At 45.9% G+C, this 21,906-nt stretch overlaps 2 long non-coding RNA genes across 2 annotated transcripts; both read right to left on the bottom strand.

Moving 5' to 3' along the window:
* Positions 1 to 5,733: 5,733 nt before the first annotated feature.
* LOC125756332 (uncharacterized) lies at positions 5,734 to 8,252 on the bottom strand. Its single transcript, XR_007414382.1, has 3 exons — positions 8,140 to 8,252; positions 7,912 to 8,052; positions 5,734 to 5,851 (listed from the first exon to the last, which is right to left on the bottom strand). It is a non-coding gene; the product is annotated as an uncharacterized LOC125756332 (long non-coding RNA).
* Positions 8,253 to 16,655: 8,403 nt separating this feature from the next.
* On the bottom strand, positions 16,656 to 18,706 carry LOC125756328 (uncharacterized). Its single transcript, XR_007414378.1, has 3 exons — positions 18,684 to 18,706; positions 17,071 to 17,254; positions 16,656 to 16,785 (listed from the first exon to the last, which is right to left on the bottom strand). It is a non-coding gene; the product is annotated as an uncharacterized LOC125756328 (long non-coding RNA).
* Between the last annotated feature and the right edge of the window lie 3,200 nt (positions 18,707 to 21,906).

Here is a 21,906-nt window from a genome sequence, read left to right as displayed (position 1 = left end):
CCATATTTGATATTGTTTGTATAGTTGCAATCCTCAACATATGCAAGAAAATAAAAGTAAACTTCATGTTTGCTTATTCCTATGTAATAAATGCTGTTTTTTGGTACTCTTAATATCTGCAGCACCTATTTGAAATAAAATCTGCTATCAACGCATAACCTTTGCGCTTAACTACAACTGCATAAGTGATAGTAGCGTTTCTCTCAAAGGGCAATGGTGCCTATATAATAAAGCTATTGTTTTTTGAAGTTGTCTGTGCGATCATTTCCTGGCAAGCTTCTGGCAGAATCTAGCTCCAGCTTGCTCACATCTGCATGATATATCCCAGTAAATCATGAATGTCCATTAGATATCCATAGAATGCTAGTCTCGGGATATTCAGTACATCTTCTGGATATCTACATTTCTCCATATGACATTTCACGGATGTACTATAGATCATCTAAAATGCACCCGCATAACGCTCTCAGTACGTTGTATGGATATTAAGGCTGGATGTTCTGTACATTTAAAAGATGTTTTTTCGAATAGGCAGCACACAAAAGGGCAACAAATACGCACACATAAAAGACGCAAACACAAGCACTGACAGCGCTTGTGTTTGAGTCTTATGTGTGCGTATTTGTTGCCCTTTTGTGCACTGCCTATTCGAAAATCCCCAGTAAACCACGAATGTCCATGGTACGTAGCGGTATAATCCAAACATCTAGGACGAAAGAAGACGTCTTATTTGCGTCTGAAAGATGTCCAATTTTCGCTTTGCGCAATGTGGACGTCTAAAAGATATACAAAGGCTTATTGTAACGGACGTACAATGCACATGTACGCTGTGTGAACGATGGACGCATTTTGGACGTCAGTGACAGACGGTGCACATTTGTGCTTATTTTTCACAAAACACCGACCTTCAAGGGATTAGAAATAATCAACGAATGTTTCAACGACACCAGATCGGCGCATCCACTGAAGTCTGGCATTAATTCCTCGCGTTAGTTGGTTGGTTGGTTGGTTGGTCCTCAGTTACTTGGCGCAACCCACCACGGGGGATCGGCCATGAAACAGGCGGTACCTTATTTTAGAAATTAAATTGTTTTACAATACGAATAAGTTTAGGAATGAATGTTTTAAAAAATTAGATTCACTGGTACAATCCAGATGCTAAAAAAAAAAAGCTCGCAGAAAAGGATGCAACAAAAGAGAAAGAAAAAGAACGGAATAAATTGGGCGTTTGCTGATGAAAACACCGCTGTCGTCTGCTCCTCAACGCTGCCAAAGGCGCGCGCTGCGTGTTCCCCCACCTCTGGGCGGCTCGCGGTTTTTTTTTTTCCCGTCCCTTTTTGGTTTTCCTTTCTGCGTGGCCTCCGACATTAACCGGCGGTGCACGCGCGTGCCAATCTCGGAGGCCATGCTCCCTGCACCGTGGTTGCGGCTCTGCGCCGCAAGGCGCCTTGTCTGTCGGTGCGGTATGAGTTGTGCACACTGTACCATCGGTGCATTTCATTTGTGTTATTTTTGTGATGTTATCTGGCCATCCACGGACGCCCGTTCTAACGGGAGAGTGATATTTGTTGATCCCGGCCCACATCTTGAAGCTTACATTTTAAGTCTCAGAGGCTATGCTTACTTCCGTTTGCAACGCAAAATACGTCATGGCCGCCATGGTTTGTACAAAAAAGCATTACTTTTGTAAAAACTTAGTACAGTTACTTTGAAATTAAAATTAGTGGCAATACAAAGCATGAATTTGTACGTAACCTTTCCCTAAGTTGTGACCATTGTTGTGACCACTGAGGTTGTGACACGCGTCGACATCGTACCCATCACCGCCATCGCCATCACGTTTTCTTTCGCACATGTACGCACATTGCGCATTGCCAGCATTGCGCACATGTTTGGACCAGTCGTGGTTTGATATTGAGGTTTGGTCCTGCCAGGGCCAACGCTGCCAGCAGCGACGTTTGTCCGCCGCTTTTTATCTGACGTATGTGTACTTACGTTGACCGCTGTTGGGTGTTGTGTGGTGGATGTTCTCTGGCTGTGTCGCGTACAATAAGAACGGTAGAAGAGTTTCTGAACTCCGGTCGCCTCGGCAGTGCGCCATTGGCCAGCAAAGGTACGTTCTCTTATGGTTTCCTTTAGTGAATAAGGCCGTTGTGTATTGCGTGAATAAATGTTTTTGTTTATTTTCGCAGTCGCGTTTTCCTAAACGCACAGTTCTGTATCGCCGTGCATGTCTCGGTGATATCGACATCATTACTTCCGCTTCGTTTCCTTAACACTGTAGTTTCCTTGATGTAATGGTTTGTAGCTGCCAGAGTAGCCATGATAAGCTTAGTTTAGCGTGTCCTTTTGTAGTACTGTGCATTTGTTAGCGTTGTTTTTCGTGGTATGTCGCAACTGTAGTTCTGTTTTTATTTGTTTAGCTGTGTGCGCTTGCTTGTTGTCTCTTTCCCTAGCATGCCAAAGCTTAGTTGGAATAAGCGCCGTGCTCAAATCAGCCAATGGTGGAACTGTGCACAAACACGCTATGATTTGTGGACTAACACATCATTTGTCGAGAGAAGAGGGAGCAATGTTTAGGTGACTTTGAGAATTTATTGTACAATCCAGGGCTCGTGCTGCGCTATAATATTTGGCTTGTGTGTTCTCGGGAGCCTCGACTACCTATTTGCAGTGCTTTCTGATCATGCTCAAAAAGTGTTGCAGCGCCCCCGTAAGGTAGTGATACCGGCTAGGTGAACTGATTAGCTCCTATATTGAGAATTAGAAAAGGGAAAAGTACAGTTTGCCTTCATGGAATGGGGAAATTTTCTTGCAGTTCATTGCAGTCAGCGATCCAGTTCCTTAATTCGCTCCTGAATACTGCTTGATCGCATGCTTATTCAAAGGCTGTTACCCAAACAATCTACACGGACCTCATCGAGGTTGTGTGCAAGCTAGTATTTGGAAATCTGATATATATATATATATATATATATATATATATATATATATATATATATATATATATATATATATATATATATATATATATATATATATATATATATTGTCTCGCAGAGAAAACGAGCCCTAAAAGTAATCGTCTGTCCTATATATATATATATAATCCAGCGTTTGCAGCCGTATTTAGTGCATAACACACCTTTCCTTTCATGTTAGCAGTTTTAATAAAAGCAGCGCTTCATTGTTTGCACCTGATTGGGAACTAATGCATCACACACAAGGCTTAGTCGTGTCCAGTATGAATGTTCTCAAGCTTGCAAGAAATGTTCTCAGTCACCATTTAATGATGATGACACCATACTTGACACCCTTGATGGAAGGCCGTTTGTAGCAGGTTTCAGCTTTGTACTTGACTCTTCAGTGCAGTTAATGCCCTGACTCATTTTATCCTGGAGAAAAGACATATTACATTGGATAATATTTAACTTTCACCTCCTCCAGTTAATTACTTAGCTGTCATGTTTTTCAAATAATTTAACCTACTTTTCTTGAAGCAGTGCGCCTTCATGTCAGATTTTTTGGGGGAAAGACCGACAGTCTCTGCGTATCTTAATACTTTTTCAATTTACGATAGTTTTGGGTGCCCCCTCAAAGTCATAGAATTGGGGCTCCATTGATGTGTTTTGCAAGAGAGCCACTTTATGCATAAAATGGAAAGAGCAATGCGACAAGTTTCTCTGGTTCAAGCAGTTTCATGAACTCTCGAGTCCTTTACTGTACCGGCTTTATTTTTTTTTACCTTCCTTTCTACTTGAATCCAGGCACACAGCGATCGGACTGAGCATATCAAGTAGCCCCTCCTGTGACCCACAAGACCACACTAATTTGGCCAAGGAGCCTGTCTGGACTTATGTTGGGACTGCTGGCAGACAGTGTGTTTTTTCTGGACTTATGTTGGGACTGCTGGTGGACAGTTTCTGTTTTTATGGACTTATGCTGGGACTGCTGGCAGACAGTTTCGGTTTCAGTCTTCAGCTGGTGCACAGTTCACTTTTATCATACTGCCTCATTTCTTTTTAGTGTATCTGCGTTCTCTAGACATTTAGCCTGTGTTCTTACAAGTTGAGAGTACTCTTATGGTTTACAGCATTGCTTTGCTTATAAACTTATGTGATACTGCCTTGTTGCTTTCGACTCACTTCATTCTCTTGTCATTTCGCCAGTATTGAAACACTCTTATGATTGTATGTGCAGTAATCTTTCAGGGCATTGCATTGTACTCATTGTGTGTAACAAAACATTGCAATAGCCTGGCAAGAGTATTGCACATTTGATGTGTTATCAGATGTGTTATGTGCTATATACCTAAAAGGAACAATGTGAGGTATGCAGCGTGCTCTCCATAGAAGGCAGTACAATACAACTGCTCTTTTATGCCGAGACACCTGCACCTACTTCCAAAATCATAAATACTAAAATTTACATAATAGTGATTCGCAACAGTTACTTTCAGGTTACAACAGTACATATAACTAGCACTCAAGTGAGCGAAAAGTATTGTGGCCTACAGTCTGTCGAGCGTTCGTTTTTGAGAGCCATAATTAGTGCACCTCACAAGCCGCTAGACGTCATGCGGATGCGTGTTTAAGGAATGAACATCTTTTAATATGTACTGATGGGCTAGTTGGTGAGCCATGATTTTCGAATAGGCAGCGCACAAAAGGGCAACAAATACGCACACACAAGACGCAAACACAAGCGCTCACAGCGCTTGTGTTTGAGTCTTATGTGTGCGTATTTGTTGCCCTTTTGTGCGCTGCCTATTCGAAAAACATCTTTTAAATGTACGGAACATCCAGCCTTAATATCCATACAACGTACTGAGAGCGTGATCCGGGTGCATTTTAGATGATCTATAGTACATCCGTGAAATGTCATGTGGAGAAATGTAGATATCCAGAAGATGTACTGAATATCCCGAGACTAGCATTCTATGGATATCTAATGGACATTCATGGTTTACTGGGTCATGGCTCACCAACTAGCCCATCAGTACATATTAAAAGATGTTCATTCCTTAAACTCGCATCCACATGACGTCTAGCGGCTTGTGAGGTGCACTAATTATGGCTCTCAAAAACGAACGCTCGACAGACAGTAGGCCACAATACTTTTCGCTCGCTTGAGTGCTCGCTATATGTAATGTTGTCACCTGAAAGTAACTGTTGCAAATCACTATTTTGTAAATTTAGTATTTATGATTTTGGAAGTAGGTGTAGGTGTCTCGGCATAAAAGAGCAGTTGTATTGTACTGCCTTCTATGGAGAGCACGCTGCATACCTCCCATTGTTGCTTTTAGGTATTAGCACATAACACATCTGATAACACATCAAATGTGCAATACTCTTCTCAGGCTATTGCAATGTTTTGTTACACACAATGAGTACAATGCATTGCCCCGAAAGATTACTGCACATGCAATCATAAGAGTGTTTCAATACTGGCGCAATGACAAGAGAATGAAGCGAGTCGAAAGTAACAAGGCAGTATCACAAAAGTTTATATGAGCAAAGGAATGCTGTAAACCATAAGAGTACTCTCAACGTGTAAGAACACAGGCTAAATGTCTAGAGAACGCAGATACACTAAAAAGAAATGAGGCGGTATGATAAAAGTGAACTGTGAACCAGCTGAAGACTAAAACCGAAACTGTCTGCCAGCAGTCCCAGCATAAGTCCATAAAAAACAGAAACTGTCCACCAGCAGTCCCAACATAAATCCAGAAAAAACAAACTGTCTGCCAGCAGTCCCAACATAAGTCCAGACAGGCTCCTCGGCCGAATTAGTGTGGTCTTGTGGGTCACAGGAGGGGCTACTTGATATGCTCAGTCCGATCGCTGTGTGCCTGGATTCAAGTAGAAAGGAAGGTTAAAAAAAAATAGAGCCGGTACAGTAAAGGACTCGAGAGTTCATGAAACTGCTTGAACCAGAGAAACTTGTCGCATTGCTCTTTCTATTTTATGCCTTAAAGTGGCTCTCTTGCAAAACACATCAATGGAGCCCCAATTCTATGACTTTGAGAGGGCACCCAAAACTATCCTAAATTGAAAAAGTATTAAGATACGCAGAGACTGTCGGTCTTTCCCCCAAAAAATGTGACATGAAGGCGCACTGCTTCAAGAAAAGTAGATTAAATTATTTAAAAAAACATGACAGCTAAGTAACTAACTGGTGGAGGTGAAAGTTAATTACTATCCAATGTAATATGTCTTTTCTCCAGGATAAAATGAGTCAGGGCATTAACTGCAGTGAAGAGTCAAGTACAAAGCTGAAACCTGCTACAAACAGCCTTCCATCAAGGATGTCAAGTATGGTGTCATCATCATTAAATGGTTACGGAGAACATTTCTTGCAAGCTTGAGAACATTCATACTGGACACGACTAAGCCTTGTGTGTGATGCATTAGTTCCCAGTCAGGTGCAAACAATGAAGCGCTGGTTTTATTAAAATTGCTAACATGAAAGGAAAGGTATGTTATGCACTAAATACGGCTACAAACGCTGTATTATATATATATAGGACAGACGATTACTTTTAGGGCTCGTTTTCTCTGCGAGACAATATATATATCCGATTTCCAAATACTAGCTTGCACACAACCTCAATGAGGTCCGTGTAGACTGTTTAGGTAACAGCCTTTGAATAAGCATGCGATCAAGCACTATTCAGGTGCGAATTAAGGAACTGGATCACTGACTGCAATGAACTGCAAGAGAATTTCCCCATTCTATGAAGGCAAACTGTACTTTTCCCCTTTTCTAATTCTCAATGTAGGAGCTAATCAGTTCACCTAGCCGGTATCACTACCTTACAGGGGCCCCGCAACACTTTTTGAGCATGGTCAGAAAGCGCTGCCAATAGGTAGTCGAGGCTCCCGAAAAAACACAAGCCAAATATAGCGCAGCACGAGCCCTGGATTGTACAATAAATTCTTAAAGTCACCTAAACATTGCTCTCCCTCTTCTCTCGACAAATGATGTGTTAGTCCACAAATCATAGCGTGTTTGTGCACAGTTCCGCCATTGGCTGATTTGAGCATGGCGCTTATTCCAACTAAGCTTTGGCATGCTAGAGAAAGAGACAAGCAAGCGCACACAGCTAAACAAATAAAAATGGAACGACAGCTGCGACATACCACGAAAAACAACGCTAACAAATGCACAGTACTAGAAAAGGGCACGCTAAACTAAGCTTATCATGGCTACTCTGGCAGCTATAAACCATTACATCAAGGAAACGAAGCAGAAGTAATGATGTCGATATCACCGAGGCATGCACGGCGATACAGAACTGTGCGTTTAGGAAAACACGACTGCGAAAATAAACAAAAACTTTTATTCACGCATTACACAACGGCCTTGTTGTTGTTGTTGTTGTTGTCCTCTGTACATGGCTAATACCCAATGCAGGGGATTGGCCGAGTAGAGGGTGAATTTTGCTAAAATTATCTTCAGGGTGTCGTTCGTAGAAGCTATTATTAACTAATATACTGAATTGATGTTTCAATTATTGGTAATGAAATATTTACTCAGGCAGAATTTAGATAGATATTCTTTTAGACTGTCGAATGAATTCCTCAATGGCGAAGAAAACATCCCTGTGGCTGTATCCCAGAGTGGTGGCCCTAAAAGAAAGTATAACCGACTCCGATACTTCCAGGCCCAGCTTTCGAAGAGGTGGTTCTATGATTTTTTCCTCAATGTCGTGAACCGTCGACAGGATAAAAAGAAATGATCGATTGTTTCCTCCTGATTGCAGAAGAGGCACAGTGGGGAAATCGCTAGACCTGCTCTATGTAAGTAAAAGTTGAGGGAGCTAACGTGGCAACGAAATTTCGTCATGACTACTTCCATTATTCTTGACGTGGATAAATCACTGCGCCAGGAAACCATAAGAGAACGTACCTTTGCTGGCCAATGGCCCACTGCCGGGGCGGACAGGGTTCAGAAATTCTTCCACGGTTCTTGTACGCGACACAGCACCCAACAGTGGTCTACGTCCACGCCAGACGACACGGTATGAACTATGGGTTTAGGAAAACGCGACTGCGAAAAGAAACAAAAACCTTCATTCACGCATTACACAACGGCCTTATTCACTAAAGGAAAGCATAAGAGAACGTATGCACGTACCTTTGCTGGCCAATGGCCCACTGCCGAGGCGACCGGAGTTCAGAAACTCTTCTACCGTTCTTGTTGCACGCGACACAGCAAGAGAACATCCACCACACAACACCCAACAGCGGTCAACGTAAGTACACATACGTCAGATAAAAGGCGGCGGACAAACGTCGCTGTTGGCAGCGTTGGCCCCGGCAGGACCAAACCTCAAGACCAAACCACAACTGGTCCAAACATATGCGCCATGTGCGTACACATGCGTACATGTGCGAAAGAAAACGTGATGGCGATGGCGGTGATGGGGACGACGTCGACGCGTGTCACAACCATGGTCACAATTTAGGAAAAAATTATGTACAAATTCATGCTTTATATTGCCGCTAATTTTAATTTAAAAGTAACTGTACTAAGTTTGTACAAAAGTAATGATTTTTTGTACACATCATGGCGGCCATGACGTATTTTGCGTTGCAAACGGAAGTAAGCATAGCCTTTGAGACTTGAAATGTAGGCTTCAAGATGTGGGCCGGGATCAACAAATATCACTTTCCCGTTAGAACGGGCGTCCGTGGAAGGCCAGATAACATCACAAAAATAACACAAATAAAATGCACCGATGGTACAGTGTGCACAACTCATACCGTACCGACAGACACGGCGCCTTGCGGCGCAGAGCCGCAACCACGGTGCAGGAAGCATGGCCTCCGAGATTGGCAGGCGCGTGCACCGCCGGTTAATGTCGGAGGCCACCCAGAAAGGAAAACCAAAAAGGGACGGGGAAAAAACAAACCGCGAGCCGCTTAGAGGTGGGGGAACACGCAGCGCGCGCCTTTGGCAGCGTTGAGGAGCAGACGACAGCGGTGTTTTCATCAGCAAACGCCCAATTTATTCCGTTCTTTTTCTTTCTCTTTTGTTGCATCCGTTTCTGCGAGCTAACGCGAGGAATCAATGCCAGACTTCAGTTGATGCGCCGATCTAGTGTCGTTGAAACATTCGTTGATTATTTCTAATCACTTGAAGGTCGGCGTTTTGTGAAAAATAAGCACAAATGTGCACCGTCTGTTACTGACGTCCAAAATGCGTCCATCGTTCACACAGAGTACATGTGCATTGTACGTCCGTTACAATAAGCCTTTGTATATCTTTTAGACGTCCACATTGCGCAAAGCGAAAATGGGACATCTTTCAGACGCAAATAAGACATCTTCTTTCGTCCTAGATGTTTGGATTATACCGCTACGTACCATGGACATTCGTGGTTTACTGGGATGCAGTTGCTGTTCGGATATATATTTTAGAAAATGTGCATTTGTAACTGGGAAGCATTGCATATTGACAAACGAGAATTGCATCTATCTGTTCCAGCCTGTATAGTTAAAACAGGTAGCTGTGCCTGCTGGACCAGTTTGCTATTTTTAATCAGATATAAGGCAAGTAAGGCATATCGTGGTCGACACGCAGCCTTTTTATAACTCCTTTAGTCGCGCGAGTTGCTAACTGCACACGGTGCCTCACGGTGTACGATTAAGCTCAATCGGGATCAGACTTATCAATATAAGTACTTATTTGACCAATACAACTTCTATTGGCCCAATAAGTCACCAATAGGCAGCACCTATTTGACCAATACAACTTCTATTGGTCCAATAAGACACCAATAGGCAGCACCTATTTGACCAATACAACTCCTATTGGTCCAATAAGACACCAATAGGTGGTGGCTATTGGTATCTATTGGTACCAATAGAAGTCTTATACAACCAATACAGCTCCAATAGATGTCCTATAGAACCAATAGCGATTTTCTATTGGACCAATAGAAAATCCTATTGGTATTTTTGCTAGGGAATGGTTTCGGAAGCGCTGAGATGTTAGTATACTTGGATTACGTAAAGATTTCTCCTCCACACTCGTCTGGCATTATGTGGCCATATATCCCGATTTGCATGAACTACTGGTCCGATCAACCGCCGGGTAAAAGCGGTAATGTTAAATTCTCGTGGGAGCACTGTTGATAGTAATCGTCTGCGAAACAAACTCCTGAAAGTAGAAATGAGCGTTCTGAACTGTTTCGATGGCGCTGTCAGTGGGGTGGCCCACGTATTAATTAAACGTCCTTCGCCTCAATAAGTCAATGAATGGTCTCGCACGTCATGTCCGCATAAAGGTTGATGATGCTCAGGGGTATATCAAGTACAAGGAAAAATAATTTACGAGCTGGCTATCTAAACTAGTAGTACTTATACAAGTGTAACAGCGCCGTTGCTGCGATGCTGCATGAAGACACAATCTGACAGCAATAAGAAGTTTCCGCAATTAACCTCAACTTGTTTTTGTAGTGAAATGACGCCATGAAATTATTGCGAGGGAAACGCGAAACTAAACAACATGATGACTGATCGAGTAGACAAGAAAAACAAACACAACAACTGCGGCGGTATTCTCAGGCGAGTGCTTTCGATATTATTTTGAGAAACTCGATACTGCATGCGTTTTTGTAATCGTGCGCGAGGCTTGGCACACCGGCGTAAATGCTGTCCGCAGATCGCGGATACGTCCGATGCAAATAACACTTGTGGAGGTGAAGCCATCATATTTTTTAGAGGAATCGCCCGTGAACAACGCAACCTAATATTGGGAATAAGGTGCCTTGCGTGCCAAGACCGCGACATGATTGTGAGGCACGCTGCAGATTAATTTTTCCCGCCTCGAATTCGTTAACGTGCTCCTGTATCTAAGCTGAGGGATGTTGCTTTTCACACCCATCGGAGTGCGGCTGCTGTGGTCGGGAATCAGACCCACCCCTGAGGTTAGCAGCGCGACACAACAACAAACCTGATCACCCCTTTCAATTAAAGCCCTATACCTTCGGGGCTTTACTTTATAGGGGCTTTGCTTTCAATGTGTGCACGACGGAGCGCGGGTACCGTTGGCGACTGTGAAGAAAAAATGTATAGCTTTTTGTCGTTTTACTGGAATATTATCGATGCTGTTTTTGTCATTCGTCTGAAGCTTGAGAAAGGCAAAAAGCAAGCGCAAACAGCGTACGAAGCAAGCGCATGATGCGCCGGCGCGTCACGGCGGGAGTCCGTGCCGTGACGTCATCCAGGCCTCCCCGCCAGGCGGCGCCACCCCAAATTCTCGGGGCTATGCGCGACCGACGCGCCCGGCGTCCGTCAGCGCGCCACGGCTGCAGCCGGTGCGACATGCTGCATTCCGCGCCGGCGCCGTTACCCAGACTCCACTGCGTCTGCGTCTCTTCGTGACGAAGGGACGCCGAGTGCGCTCAAATGCGCATGCGTCAAGGCGACGTAGAGCGTCGCACAAGTGGCAGTATTCGCAATGCCCATAGACTGTCGCGCCGCCTAGCGGAATTCAGGAGCGTCCTCTCGAGGAGGGTTAGTATAGATGAGAAAATGGCTGCCCTACGCCGTCGCTCCCTTGTTCGGCTGTGCAAGCCTCAGTGTTAACGCGTTAGCAAGAAAGAAACACTTGCTGAACAAGTCGGACCCTCCGTGACAACCTAAATATGATCCTTTCTTGCAAGACGTGAAGTTTTCGTCAAAATACTTGGTGAAGCACCCTTGTCAAGCCACGCTACCAATGATGGCCCACAGCGTATATACTTACGTGAGCATAGGCGTATCTGCCGGGGGGACAAGGGGGGCGCTAGCCCCCCCGCTGAGAAACATTAAGGGGGCGGAGCCCCACCACTTTCGACCGTGGTCATGGTCGGCTGCAGACTGGGAAACTCAAACTAAGAAGTGAGACGAAGTTTTACTTGAACGTAATCACGTAATTATGTAATAAAATTTGTCCTGCGATTCTGCTGTGACTACTGTCCGTGTATTATGACCACGCTCTGTAGGCTCTCTGCGGTGCGGGCTGCCTATGCGGCGCTCTCGCGCCTTGCGCTCGAGCAACGCCTCCTCCTGGCTCGAGCATTGCAGAGGAGGCTACCGCTCACCAGGGAATCAATCTGTCATGATTTTATTTTGTTCTGCCTGGCCAGAAATTTGCGTAATCGGCGACGCAAATACGCGCGGGAACCAGTAAACGTTTTAAAGCCCGATGAAACGCTCTTCCTGATTCAAGAAAATTAGTTTCTTTATTTGAAAACGAATAGCATCGCCGCTGCTCCATATCCAGTTTTTGCGAGTTGATGAGTGTGCAGAAGTGTCGATTATTTTAGTTGTGCCGTGCCAGGAGAGCTAAAAAAGGTTCCCGCTTTAGTCTCTGATTATCCTGTCGCGGGATCGAATCCCGGCCGCGGCGGCTGCATTTTCGATGGAGGGGAAAATGTTTGAGGCCTGTGTACTTAGATTTAGGTGCACGTTAAAGAACCCCAGGTGGTCGAAATTTCCGTAGCCCTCCACTACGGCGTCTCTCATAATCATATGGTGGTTTTGGGACGTTAAACACCAGATAGTAGTAGTAGTCTCTGATTATCCTGCTTCACCTTGCTTATCATGTGGTGCCTACAGCGATCGCGGCGGCTTGTAACAAGGCGGTAAATAAGGCAGTGGACTCGAGCACATTGAGAACCCCAGCTTTCAAGTTTGCCCCGTAGCTTGATCTACCTGACTCGGGCGATTATCAGCGCCCATCGTTTTCTGGACTAAGAAACCTGCCCACCTGTAAAAAATTGTGTCTTTTCCTAATAATGTTTATTTCTCTCTCTGCCTCTCTAAGCAAGGATGAGTTCACAGACAGTTGTATACGCACAAAAACAGCTCCACATCGTTATACTGCAACTGAAAGTATCTATTATACGCATATCATTCCATCTCGCCAGCTGCTATAAGTATCCGCTGCCAATGTGATTGGCGAGCAGCCTTCTTGAATTACGTTCATAATGAGACACTGTCTGCCTATTCCAAAAAAGTTTAGTTATTGTGCAGCAGAGTAATGCGCTGTTTATTGTGCACACTTCATTTTAGCGCATGGAGGCGAGAATGCTTGAGGCCCGTGTACTCAGATTTAGGTACACGTTAAAGAACCCCAGGTGGCCAAAATTCCGGAGCCCTCCACTACGGCGTACCTCATAATCATACCGTGGTTTTGGGACGTTAAACCCCAGATATTATGATATTCATTTTAACCATGCAGGGTGTCGGAACGGCACGAAAACCGAAAACGAAAAGCAAAACGATATTTTTAACCGGAACGAAGACGTAACCGAAACTTTATCTGTTATTTCGTTCCGGAGTGAAACCGAAATTTTTTCCATCGTTTTTCGGTTCACGAGAAAACTTCGCAATCCGGAGCAACTGAGCTCATGCAATGTGAGCATATCTGAGGGTACGGTATTAGTGCGTACCTCAGGCAGTAATTCCAAAGCAAACACATGTTGAAATTGTGCGAAAAGTGAAAACAGTGGCAACCAGAGATGTTTACGTTAACGCAAGTGGACTCTTTCGCGCTTGTCACGCAGGCCACAGTGGAGAGGGCATTGTCGGCACTGTATTTTGTTACAGCGAAAGCTGTTATGAGATCACAACAGCTGATTTTGGCGCCATAGTTGTCCGCCACCGCCTGTGTCCGTGACCGCTATCGCGTGATATAAGAAAAAACTAAATTAGAAACAAATATCTAAGATCGCGTGGAATTTCAACCCGCACCCTCTGCGTGGCAGTCGGGTATCTCACCACAGTGCCACGCTGGTGCTTGTAACTTCTTCGCAAAAAAATTCGGCAGATCCCACGTGCCGTGGGAGTCGATGTTATGCGAAGCATGCGGCGGGAAGGTGGTTCTGGTGTAATTTTTTTTTACTGAGCGACACGTTACAAAATGACGCTAAAGATTTGTATAAATTTTATACGCACACATATATGTTGAAGAGCCGCATATGTGTTATATAACCAGTTGTTTACGGTTGGGTAACGCTGCCAATGGCAACGTGGGTATTACCAACACCAGAAGCGGTAAGCTGATATGTAGTGTTTATACGTGTTATACGCACGCACGTTATAGGTTATACGCACGCACGTTTCACGAACTCGTGTACATGTGTGGAAGAAGTTCTTGACAGTTCTTGAACAAGGGTATCATCACCGTGATCAGTGAGCACCAGCAGCTGGTCATGACTTGTTATAGGATCCGGTCGTGATCGTGGTGACGATGGGTCCATGTGTAGTGAAGTATGTGGTATAGTAGAGCTGTTGGAATTCGTGGATGCCTCGGTCATTTCGTCGACAAATTATCTCTCGATAGAGCCGGCGACCTGTCGGAACCTGAAGCCACCCTTCGCGTTGGTGAGGTATAGGCCGTCGAGGCTTGTAGGCCTGGATAGTGCTCGTAGACCAATATCAGTGGATGGTGCTTGTCGCATTCGGAGACTACCTAGGCGGATGCGGCCTGCGTAGCCTAGTCTACAAAGCGGCTGCCACTCAATCTGGCATCATCCTCGGTCAGCATGAGGCCATCGCCCAGCCTCGTAAGAAATGAAGAGGACACTGCGTTGTTCTGGCGGACGAAGTGCACTTTACGCTGCAGTGATGTGGATATCATATATAACTTTCGTTATTGTATTCATGCGGGGTCGAGCAGTGCTTTAATATAGCTTGCTGAATCATAGGCATACAAACGTAATGTTTATTAGACTGCTATAAAAGTGGAGCCAACATTGGAACCACAGACGTTAATTTGATATGATGCCTGTATCGTACACTCTAAGAAAAAAATGATGGCTGATCCCTCCATCATAGGAATCGGTATAACACGAAAGTGAAACGTGTCGTCACAGAAGTAGTTTATTGTTTATGGTGCATTGGCATATGACAGCTTGTACAATGTCTACTGTTGTTTGGCAGATATAGCACCGCTTGATGGTGGACGCATCTCACACACGTTGACGCCTAATGGCACATCTCCGTACCGACGACTAACGCCCATGATCATGATTTAACCCTTGCGGTAGCTGAAGTTCTTAACATATACGTGGATACCGCATATGGTGATTCCCGCGCAAAGATGGCATCAACAAGCACATAAACACTGATACTCGATATGTACACTGTCGTCCTTTATGAAAGGGAACACGCGAGCGCGCGGCCTGCGCGCTGCGGCAGCTAGCGTACAGCACTATCAACAGAGAGCTGAAGAAAGCACGTCCGTTTTTGGCGGCATCGCCCGCTGCGCGACCGAAGCGGGAGCGTAATCTAGCAGCGCTTGTCCACCGGCCATGACTCGTTATTTTGTTTGCCGATAGATGACGCCAAAAGCGGGTGCGCTTTCTTTCGCTGTCGGTTGATGGCACAGTAGGCAGCCGCAGCAGAGCTCAGGCCGCGCGCTCGCGTGTTCCCTTTCATAAAGGACGACAGTGTACTCCTTCAAAGCGTCGTGAAATGCGAAGAGAAACGCTACGTGCGTCGTGTCTTCCTTCTAGCCTGGCCGTTACTTCTCACAGGGCGAGCGGGGAACGCGGTAGCCAGGCGAGCGTCGGAGAGCTATTTTTCGATATGGATGGATGCTATGAGCGAGGCTTGAGCTAAAGCTGCCACCTCACGGTTTGTTAAAGCGTTGACGAAATTAAACTTGTATCGGAAACGCCGAATGGGACGGTCGTAGCAACGGCGCGTATTTTTGTTTTTTCTTGCCTGGTGGCACAGATGTCACCTCCCCGTTATAAAGGGGACGCTCATAGCATCCATCCATCAATTCAAGAACACTGTGAGAGGAAAGTGTGAAAGATAAAAGGCGCGTTCATGTAGCCTCCGTAATGTGTTTGGCGGTAGCTCAGTGGGTAGAAAGCCCGCGAGCCATCATCGCGCGGATCGAGAGGTCATGGGTTCGACTCCCGTCAACGGAACTTTTTCTTATAGTTTTTTTTTCTTTGCCATCTGATGGCGTTCATTTTGCTGACGTACTTCCGTGACGGAAATACGTCATGAAAGTCTTGGTGGACCCCGGCATAAAACACTCTCGTGTTAAAAAAAAGAGTATGCGTGACTCTTTTCGGAGAGTTCTGACTTGACACGTATAGGACTCTCTTTAAATAGTCACGGTGACTCTCTTGGTGGGTCAGGGTCGGCGCGCTCTAGGAGAGTCCCCTGACCCTCTAGGAAGAGGGGAAAGACTCTCATCCGAAGGATCACGTTACCACTTATAGGGAGTCAGACGACTCTTGCCAGTAACACTCCTACGGGGGTCAAGTGACCCACACCGAAGCGTCAAGCGACTCCACAAGTATTTTATTATTTTAAGCTACTCATTTGACCCTTGCTCTACTTTTGCGCGACTACTGTTTAAAATAGTGGAGTATTCATTTTAAGCAAGTCCAATAATATATTTGCCGTTCTGCCCAACGACTGCAAAAAAAAGAATAGTTCAGTTTTAGCATTATTTTAATAAAACTCGTCAAAACAACACATCTTTTCAGCAAAGTTATAAAGCGCGAAAAGATGGTCTTTGATTTCCAATTAAGAAGTTTGGGTATTCCTCATTTACATGCTTCTATGAGTATAGCCAACTAAAATGAGTGACTGGTGTGCATAGTGCCGTATAGCGCAAAATAAACTGCAGAAATAGGCATCATGTTTCAATTTTTATTCCTTATGATTATGAATAAATCAAAAAATGGTGACGGCTGGAGGCATCAGACTTGTGGCTTGCTAGGTTGTCGCTCCTGTTCAGCGTGAGCACCATGAAAAACGGTATCTGAAAAGCAGAACGTGATATGAGAAAATGAAATTGCAGTAAAGTTTTGCGAAACCTACAAAATAAGTGGTTCACATAGACACAATGAAGGCTCACAACAAAACAACAAATGCAAACACGTATGGTAAGGAACCAAGTTTTTTGCCGTTATCATGTAAAACACAACTTGCAAATAGTACCTCTTGTAACACGTCACTTGGCGACAAACTTGCAGCACAAGGTGATGTGAGCCTCTTTTAAACAACAAACGAAATTGGTAGGCTTCTTTGCGTGGGTGCTACTCACCTATTTTCCTACGTCGTCTTGTCCAACCAAAAGAAATGTAGGACCGACTGCCTCGTTGACAGGGCGAACGCCGCTGCTGATTTTCCCATCACGAGCGGTGAGGCGCCAGACCAGAGCGGCACATTCGTTTCCCCGAGTGTGGCTGTAAACTGGAGTGAAGAGGCGGGAGAAGTGATCCGGGATTCTGAGAATAACCAAAACACAGATTGTATTTAAAACCACCCTTTGTTCAACACGCCGTTATTGTACACACATCTGCCACGAGTGTTTAGTTCAAATTTCGCAAAGAAAACAAATTTTCACGTAAAAGGCAGCGGGAACCTCGTCTCGCAATAGGCACTGGCTATACACGAATGAAAGCACTTCTTTTCTGAGAAATCGCTTCAAAATTTGGTTTCAGAATAAACACGGTTTTGCGCCGGCTTACCCCGACACCCAAGCACATCCTCCGGAAGTCAGGGGCACGCCGTGAGCGGTTACTGACCGCATGTTTTACAAACCTAACCCATACTCAAATAAACACATGCGAGTACGAGGGCCCGAACGACACCCAGCGCGTGCGGACACCGTCTACGTCGAGATCAGACATGTCATATGCTAGAATTAGCACACATAACTCCCACAATCACGTACACTCACTTGATTCTGTTATAGCGTCATCGCAGATGTTGGCAAACCATGAAAACAGCAAAAAGTAACGAAGGAAAAAAAATGCCCCCACCTCCCCGAAGGGAATCGTGAGGAAATGCGAATGCATTTCTTGCGCCGAGAGTACACGGCGCAGTAATTTTAATGGCGTACATTAATGACGAGACGAGGATTTGTACCGTAACCATTTATTTACACATTCATCAGCACCTCTTTGTGTTGTCATTGTACCTGACGGCCATAATCTCAACCTTGTGGTCGCCGTTGGCGTTTCACAGCGGCGTCTCGAGCACACATTTCGAGAGGCGCCCAGCCAGCGGACGGGAGAGTGGGGCGCAGGGAGGAGAGAGAGCGAACGGCGAGAGAAGGAGCGGCGAAGCACTGCACCCAATGCCACCTAGAAGAGCGGTGCGGAGCCGGCGCGCGCCCGCGCAAACCGCGGCGAGGAGGCGGAGCGCGCGCAGTCACGTGGGGTGTGACGTCGCTGCGCCGTTGCTACAGACGCTCCTCTCCTTTCCTCGCGCCGTTGCTATGGGACGGCGGATTCAGGGTCGCTTATAAAGTGCATTCGCACTTAAAAGTGCACGGCGGCGGCCGCAACAACGGGCGCCGCCGTTCCCACGCGCGGAAGCACGCAGCACACTCAAGGTCGATAGAAATGTTATTATGAAGTAGACTAAAGTGCATCTCAAAACGACATCTTGCACCCTCAGTAGTGCAGACACAACGTGCGATCAGCAAGAAATTACCCTTGATAATTGTTTGCATCGCTCACTTTATGGGAGCTTGTACAGCAACGCGCATAACGGTGGCAGCGCGTTAACGGACAGCTTTAGTTGGGCATCCGCAACAGCCCCGCGGACACAGGCTGCTGTTGGAAATGGCTGGCAGATAACTTCCGCAGAGCTGCTGGAGACGCCCAGCTAAAGCTGTCTAATTAGTGCCTACGAAAGCAGTACACTCACCGTTAACTGGCGCCCGTTGTCCGTATCCGCAGCTCCATGAATATGTCGCCCTCCAAGCGTCACTTGTGCACGCAGCCGACGTCAACACCACCGAAGACGCGCATGAACATGAAACTGATGGTGGTGGTAGTGGTTTGAAGAGGAAAAGGCGCCTAATTTCTGCAGCCCGGTCGGGAGTACGGTGCAGCGCCTAGAAACTGATGAAACTTCAAAACTATTGGAATGCGCTGCGTGGTTGCGTTTGCGTTGGCTGCGCGGGTTGCATGTCTTGAAACTGATGAAACTTCAAGACACGCAACCCGCGCAACCAACGCAAACGCAACCACGCAACGCATTCCAATAGACGAGGAGGCTGAGACGACTGAGAGAGAAGGCAGAAGCGGCGCGCCACCCCGGCGCCAACCCCGTCTCCGTCGGCGAGCAACGCGCCACAACGGCGCCAAAGGGCAAGTGCGCGATATGTATGGCGTATTCGCAATGCCCATAAACTCACTGGAACGGGAAAAGTACCGCGACCGTCCTGCCCGCCGCCATATTTGGTCCAGCGCGGCCGAAGCTTCGGCGGCGCGGTGTTGATTTCACGCGGAGTAACGCATGTTTTACGCATTGCGTGCGCTTTTGCAGCCCCGAATGAAGCATACCTTTGTTCTCTAACTGATTAGGAAAGAAATAGCGGCAGTTTTCACTTGCCTACATGCGCACGCACGCGTACTAACGCGATAAAGAAATGCGAACTGCGCAGCATTTACGCGCTAGGCTGTCGGCATTTATTACATGCGAATCATTTCTTAGCGAACTTCTGCGAGTTTGAACGTAGTATCTATCTATCTATCTATCTATCTATCTATCTATCTATCTATCTATCTATCTATCTATCTATCTATCTAGCCGCCCACGACTACGTGCTCGCCAGGCCGTTTCGTTAATGGGATTATACCAAATTTGGTATGACATAGCATGACTGTATGACGAATATAAACTACAGGTGGTAGCATGGAAATAATGCGGCATTATTTACATGCCACGCTCGTAGTGCTCTCGCGGCCGCTTCGCTAGCGTGATACACACCAAAATTGATATGGCGTGACAAGAGTGTATGACGAACATAAGTTACTGGTCATAACGTGCAAATCATGGCAGGCATACCCTGTAAAACATAATTTACATGACATGACCTCAGGATGCTCGCGGTCGTTTAGTGAAATGCATATATACCAGAATTGATATGACGAGATATTTCTGTATGATGAACGCTAGTGACAGGTGGTAACATGAAAATCATGACTTGTATGTCATGTACAGCATCACTTACTTGCCACGCTCATGGTGCGCTAGCGGCCGGTTCGGTAGCTTGATATACACCGAAATTGGTATAGCGCGAGGTGACTGTATGACGAACATGAATGACAGGTGGTAACGTGAAAACCATACATGCATTACATGTATGGCATGGTTTACATTACACTGTCTTCGTGCGCTTCTGGCCGTTTTGTTAACCTGATGTATACCAAATTTCGTATGGCAGGACGTGAGTGCGTAACAAACATAAATTACAGGTCATGCGTTGTATATACTAGATTCTACATGCAGGCATGCATGACAAACATGCGATATATAGTGAACTAGATGTCATGACATGAATGATTTCATATGCCTCAAAGACGAACAAGGCGATATATGGAGCTCTTTGCTGGCTGCTTCGCATTAGATTGATTCCCACAATGCGTGGGATCTGCCGGATTGACATAAAAGGCACAATTATACAGTCACGTCACGCGCTACCAATCTTGGAGCATATCAAGCCAGCGAACCGGCCGCGGGTGCACCATAAGCATGGCATGTATATCATGCCTTACATGACATGCGTGCCATTATTTTCATGTTACCACCTGGTAATTATTTTCGTCATACAGTCACGCCACGCAATACCGATTTTGGTGCATATCAAGCCAGCAAACCGGCCGTGAGTGCACCATGGGCTTGGCATGTAAATCATGCCTTACATGACATGCGTGCCTTTATTTTCATGTTACCACCTGGTATTTATGTACGTCATACAGTCACGTCACGCAATACAGATTTTGGTGCATATCAAGCCAGCGAACCGGCCATGAGTGCACCATGAGCATGGCATGTAAATGAAGCCTTACATTACATGCTTGCCATTATTTTCATGTTCACACACTGCTATTTATGTTCGTCATTCAGTCACGTCACGCAATACCAATCTGCAGCAGTCAGTTTTCATGGCGCACTGATCGTTATATGTGAGCTAAAAGGTGTCATTTATGCCAAACATAATTAAGAGCTGCCCGGCAATGTTATTGTGCACGAACTTTCTGCAGCAACCACGCGAAACAAGCTGCACTAGTGCAGCTGAGACGCCAACATTCCCCAAAACAGCATTTGCGAATTCTCAATGAAACGCTTGCCTCACAAAGGCGGGTATAAGTCGTGGGAACAAATTTTTTGCGCCGTATTCTGTGCAGCCACACAGCCCGTCGCTTGGCATCCTTTTTCCCGCTGGGAATAGCAAAGAGGGCTTTGCCCGTTTCCCGCCGGTTGCTGCTCCCGAAAGCGTAGCCGGCGCAGCACCCAGGCATTCTTCGATGCCTCAATTGGCTTGCGATGAAGTGTCAAAACGATACGGGATGTCGTAATGTTCCTGTACGTTTTCTGAGGCTATAAAAACAATCGCCCTTCAAAGCGCAGTGCGTCGGCGGCCGGGAGACGCTAGCGAGGCGAGCGAGCTGGACCATTTATGTGGCGAAGCCGCCGAAAGGGCGCGGCGGCGAAGAGAAAAAGAACGCGGTACTTTTCCCGTTCCAGTGACTTTAAATGCCCATAGACTGTCGCGCCGCCAAGCGGAATTCAGGAGCGTCCTTTCGAGGAGGGTTAGTAGACGACAAAATGGTAGCACTACGCAGTCGCTCCCTTGTTCGGTTGTGCTAGCCTCTGTGTTAACGCGTTGGCAAGGAAGGAACACTACGACTTTGCATGTTCCCTGCATCAGTGAACAAACCGGGCCCTCCGTGCCACGAGAAATCTGATTCGTTCTTGCGAGACGCGAAGTTTTCGTGAATATACGTGGCAACTCACGCTTTCAATGCTAGCCCACAGTGTACACATACTATCAGCTTCGCGAGGCTTTCTGTAGCCACGTAGGTTAGTTAAATGTTATCGTCGGACATATTCAGTTGAAGCTCACCCTGTTTTACTTGCA

Source organism: Rhipicephalus sanguineus, chromosome 11 (genome assembly GCF_013339695.2).
Source record: "Rhipicephalus sanguineus isolate Rsan-2018 chromosome 11, BIME_Rsan_1.4, whole genome shotgun sequence".
In the NCBI taxonomy this organism is placed as follows: domain Eukaryota; kingdom Metazoa; phylum Arthropoda; class Arachnida; order Ixodida; family Ixodidae; genus Rhipicephalus; species Rhipicephalus sanguineus.
Note: the sequence above shows the minus strand (reverse complement) of the source record. Positions and strands in the feature narration are given on the sequence as shown.